At 38.2% G+C, this 5,813-nt stretch overlaps 1 protein-coding gene across 5 annotated transcripts in view; it reads right to left on the bottom strand.

Annotated features, from left to right (window-relative positions):
- arhgap5 (Rho GTPase activating protein 5) overlaps positions 1–4,093 on the bottom strand; it is a 32,269-nt gene extending 28,176 nt beyond the window's left edge. The window contains exons 1-2 of one of the 5 annotated variants that reach the window (XM_015024869.1): positions 3,783–4,093; positions 1,804–1,889 (exon numbers count right to left, since the gene is read on the bottom strand). The gene's annotated coding sequence lies outside the window, so the exon portion shown is untranslated. Of the gene's footprint in view, positions 1–1,666; positions 1,775–1,803; positions 1,890–3,715; positions 3,737–3,782 lie in introns of those variants that run through there. The other 4 variants (XM_015024868.1, XM_015024872.1, XM_015024871.1 and 1 more) reach the window with 4 other exon arrangements.
- Between the last annotated feature and the right edge of the window lie 1,720 nt (positions 4,094–5,813).

Consider the following 5,813-nt stretch of genomic DNA (forward strand, 5'->3'; position numbering starts at 1 on the left):
GATCGGCCACCGATCATAATCAGACAATTTCAGTCAATAACTGGTCACCCACGAGTCTTACACTAACATCACTGTCTGTATTCTATTATGCTGTGTGCATCACACGTGTGAGTGTGTGTATGAATGTGCATTTATCTATCCATCCATCTACGGTTTATCCGGGGTAAGGTCGGGAAGGGGGGGGGGGTTACTTAGGCTGCCCCTTTCTTAGCAGCCTAAGTAAGGAGGCCCAGACCTCCCTCTCCCCAGCTACTTGTTCCAACTTCTCCATGGGAAATCCCAAGGCGTTCCCAGGCCAGCTAAGACACATAGTCCCTCCAGCGTGTCCTGGGTCTTCCCTGGGTCTCCTCCCGGTGGGACGTGCTCAGAACATCTCACCAGAGAGAAGTCCAGAAGGCATCCTAACCAGATGCTCCTCTTGACGTAAAGGAGCAGTGGCTCTACTCTGAGTCCCTCCTGGATATCTGACCTTCTCACCCTATCTCTAAGGGAGAGCCCAGACACCCTATGGGGAAAACTTATTTTGTCCGCTTGTACCTCGTTCTTTCGGACATGACCCAAAGCTCATGAGGGTAGGAACGTGGATTGTCTGGCAGATCAAGAGCTTCGCTTTTGGCTCGGCTCTCTCTTCACCACGACAGACCAGTACAGCGCCTGCTTCACTGCAAACGCTGAGCCAATCCTCCTGTTGATCTCCTGCTCCATTTTTCCCCTCATACGTGAACAAGATCACAAGACACTTGAACTCCTCTACTTGGGGCAGGACACCCTCCCTGACCAGGAAAAAGCACTCTATACTTTTCCAGCTAATTTATTTATGCATTTATTTATATAGCTATGAATATTTATTGAGATGATAAAAGAACAAACCTTGAACACATTGATCAACAGGTTTTGCATGTCATTCAACACATTCTCTGACCCAGGGTTTCAGTCACACACACAGACATGCACACACAAATAATACACATGCACAATATAGTTAGTATACATGGCAATGTTAGCTAGTTGGTTAGATAACTAGTATTAGCTAACTTTGAAGAAAGATAATATGTTGATTCGTGACAATAACGCTGTCACAGTACTCAGGACTGACACACACACACACACACACACACACACATTTGTGAGGTAAAAATAAAGATAATACTTATATGTAAGAGCTATTGCTGTGTAAAACATTATTCAGGGGTGACAGTTAGGTCTCAGTGCATTTGGTTCACAAAAAATGTTTTCCTGATAGTCACAGTTGGTAAGAAACAAAGATTCCCATTAAATTCCATAGGAAATAAATGCAGGTCATTTTGGACCCACTCATGGAAGAATGGGGAGGCAATATAAAACATGCCATTTCTTAAAATGTATAAAAGGTAAATTAAAAATTTGAATTGCATGATATCAATAACATGTTTCTTGAGAAATACCTGCAATATGAAGTGATGAAAACGTTTCATTGCAAAGATATTGCAAAAAGATGACCTCACCGGGTCCAAAAGGACCCGCTTACGCATCAGAGGGTTGAACTAGGGCTGAAACAATTCCTTGAATGAGTTGAGTACCTCGATTATTAAAATTCCTCGAGGAAAATTTATCTGCATTGAAGCTTCGTCAAATTAAATTTTAACGAAGCGCACCGTTTTAAATTAAATTTTATTATGTAGCGCACCGTGTTCCAGCCGGATCATTATTTGTGGTGGGCAGTGCTCTTACTTCCGCCTATGAGTTGTTGTGAAGTGCTAGCAGCATGGTGTTGAATTGTGGGACTTTTTGTGAGGGCTTGGGGAGAAATAAGGATTGTTGAACCTTGCGGTGTGATGGTTGGACTACGACAGTATTGGTGGCGTCAAAATCGCGTCATCATGGTTTTGGACTGAACAGTAGGAATAGAGCTAAGAGAGACAGAGTGAGATCCTATTCCTCGGACAATCGTAAAAATATTCTATAGAGGACTCGATTACTAAAATATTCTTTTACAACAGCCCTACTTTAAACTATAAAACCCTCTGAATGAATGTCAGTTCATTGGGTACAACAAAACCTAACAAACTGTTTTAAACGATACCAAATTAGGTGAAAAATCCTGAGACAAATGTCACAGGCAGACTAAAAGAGATGACATTGAATATAATCAAATTATTCAGAGTCCTTGTTCATAAACACTTGAGAGCTAAAGGCATGACTTATTTCAAAACAACAGGATAAATAATTGCTATTTTCAACACAAATAGTGTCCACAATATAACTTATTACTTTGAGAATTAGGTTAGCAACTCTTAACTCAGAATTATAGAAAATGTTCCACTAATAGGCCTGAAAGTTAGGCTGAAGGAAACCTGTGAGCATAGGCACATTGCTAACATTCAGAACATACATTAAACTAGGGCTGTAGTGATACAATAATCTCATGATACGATACATGATATTCTGCCCACGATACAATATATATTGCGATATTCAGTAAACAATACAATTCAATACACTTTTGCGATTTTCTGAAAGATTTTAGAGGGACAGTGATTTTGGTGACATTTTGTGACTGTTATAGAGTTGGATTGAATTAATTTAACAGAAAACTGATTAAAAGCACCAACCTGGCTCTGGTTGGACATGGACACAGACTTAAAGTCGACAGCTGGACAAAAAGAATCAAAGAAGTGGTGAGAAAACATGTTTCTTTTAATTGAATCAATACAAACTGTAGTTTACATGCATTTGTAAAGTAAATAAAGTGCACCAAGTACTCTTCTCTGAATAGTTTGATACCTTTTTAACCTTGACACTTATCTGAAGGAATCACTCTAAGCCTGATGACCTAATCACTCTCCTGGCGAAGCAAGCAGTGAGTGAGCAAGGTGACAGTTGGATGTTACGATACTTGCGGATGAATATCGATTTTTTTAGGAAAGAAAATATCGATATGTATCGCAAAATCGATATTGTCACACAGCCCTACATTAAACAGAGCGTCAGAACTACCCTTGACAATCTGCAGCAGAATGAAAATAAATGGCAGTGCTTTTTTGTTGTTTCCAGTTCAAATTTTTGATCATAACTTCTCATTAGTGAGAGATAGATTGTGTGTGAACATACTCCACTCATGACAAAATAAGGAAAAAGATGTCTACTTTAAAAAAAATTTGATAGATGTAGACCATCTATAAAGAACATCCCTGCAACTTGTAGACAAAGTCAATAACTAATTTAGAATTGTATAATTTGTCTGTTAAACTCATTTTATTAGTGTATAAACTTTCTTTAGAAATGTTTCAGATTGCCTATCTAAACAGCAACAAAGAAAGTAAATGTGTGGGTTTAATGACAATAATTTTGCCGGAGGAAAGAAGTGTCAGAGCAGGAATAAACAGGTTAGAGAGGATTCCTTTGGAATTAAAGTGGAACTAAGAGACTGAGTTAGAATAATGCGACAGTGCTCCCTTCAATAGTCACACCTGCAGTTTTGCGCCACAGTCGTAAAATATCGATCTCGCCCTAAAAAGATTAGGAGAGAGGAAAAATACACACCTCTAATCCCCTTTGACAACGTTAGCTGAACACTGCTAACCTAGCAGAGTGAGTTAGCTAACAGCTAGCGTTAGCACCAACCCGGACGGAGATTGCTCGAGTAAAAAAAACACAATCTAGGCTAGTTTACCAGACCAGGTCGGGTTCTGGCACTGGTTTACTTGAACACTCCAAGTTAGAGTCGTGCGGGTACCTTTCGTCCTTAAATGAGAGTGCTGGGTGAGCTCATAAAGTCGTTTCAGATACATTCCCCTACCCACCTAATAACATGGTGGCTCCTAGATCCATATACCACGGAAAACAGAAGGAAGCATATCCACGTTCGAAGGTTAAAAAAAAAACATATATCCCTTTTTCTGTTGGCAGTCGGGTTCTCCGAAAAAAAAACTCCAAAGCCAGGTTTGATTTGAGGCGTAATACTGTTAGGTCATTACAACCGATAAGTCCATATTTTACTCTTGTCCATGTTAGGCTAGTATCCACTGAAAACTGAAAGCTGGCTTTGCGGACTTCCTCCTTCTCTCCCAACAGCACTGCCAAGCGGCAATGGCGACACACACTCACTCCCTGCTCCCCCGCCCTGTATGTCTACGTATATCAGCCCATCCCTTTTCATCCCGGTTCACCCACACCTGTCCCTCTCTCCCTCGTCATATTCAGATTGTAGGTAATTTATGTAAAGGCCTTTTCACCTGTATGCAAATACAACAAACTGTGTTCGCGAGTCAAATTATCAGTGATAAAAGTAGACCGGATAACTTAGTCTTACTGGACCCAAATGGAACTTCATAACGTAAAACACCTCATTATAGAGTTGGTTATTTATGATTTAATGAAACTTGTACGACAAAAAAATATTTGGTTAAAATAAGAGTACACTGCAGCCTCATCTCTGCACAAATGCATACCATATTATATTTATAACGAAGAAAAATCTCTTTGAAATTTCTGAATAGTCATATGCAGAGTTGGGAAACTAATTACATTTATTAAATTACATTTATTAAATTATTAAATTACATTTATGAGTACCTTTAAAAAAAACTTTTAGGAGTATTTTTATCACACTATACTTTTTACTTTTACTTGAGAAATTTTATAATGAAGCATTGCTACTCTTACTTGAGTAAAATTTCTTGATTCTCTATCATCACTGAATGAAAGACAGATATGTTTTAAACAAAGACACAGACACACACATTCAGTTTTTGATAAAGTTTCATAAGTTTTATATGAAATTGATCTGGAAAAATGTTCTTTTGCCTGATTTTGTTACTTATATGAATTATTGACATTTTGGTAACTTTATATTTTGGTGCATCTGATAATGTAATTTTTAAATATTAAGTGATTAACAATTTGATTAGTTACTCAGTACTTGAGTGAACTTTTTGCCAATTACTCTTTTGCTCGTACTAGAGTAATTCTTTGGACAGCTACATTGTACTTTTACTTGAGTAAAAATATGTTGAAGTAGTGCTACTCTTACTTGAGTGCAATTTTTAGAAATATCCCACCTACCTCTGGCCATGAGCCTGACAAAGAATGCAGTTGCAACAAGAAGTTTCTGGTTAAAAAGACACATGAAGACATCTGAAGTAGGAGTGTACAGCTAAATCAGGCCTGATTTCCTTAATTTGGGGAAAGCGGCAATCAGTGGATACTTACATGAGAAACTGATCTTATCCACTGATCTTATCTACCTCCGCAAAGGTCTGGAAATCATCCACTATTTTCTATTCCTCTATTGTGAGAGGACTGACTGACAGATCTGCCCACCAGGTCATGCCTGCACATGTACACTTAAAAATAATCCATTCACTGTTGCAAACATAACATCTTCATCCCTATATTTAAGCAAATATTTAGACAAAAAAATTGTTGGCCAAAACTCGAATTGGCAGGTCTTTTTAAAGATAGTGGTTGGCCAGAAAACTACAATCAGTTCATCCCTAGTTTGAAATGAAATCAGGCCGTCTCTTGTTTTAGGTCAGTTGGTCAACCACCAAAATGATTTCCATTTGCTAAATGCCCCAATGTTGATAGAAATAATATGTCAAATATTAATCTATTTATAAATGAATATCATTCTGTATGTGAAATTCACAATCAGAAGTTCACATACAGAATAACAACCATCTCTTTAAGCAATGAAGAGAGCCAAGATGATGTCATGGCTTTGGAAACTCCTTACTTGAGTTAATTGGAGACACTGCTGTGGATGTACACTGCATCACGAAAGTATGCACAACACATAATTTTATTTTTCCATATTTTATGTTTCAGCCTTA

The sequence above is a fragment of the Poecilia latipinna genome, unplaced genomic scaffold (genome assembly GCF_001443285.1).
Source record: "Poecilia latipinna isolate Pla-1442-1.1 unplaced genomic scaffold, P_latipinna-1.0 Scaffold3849, whole genome shotgun sequence".
Taxonomy (NCBI): domain Eukaryota; kingdom Metazoa; phylum Chordata; class Actinopteri; order Cyprinodontiformes; family Poeciliidae; genus Poecilia; species Poecilia latipinna.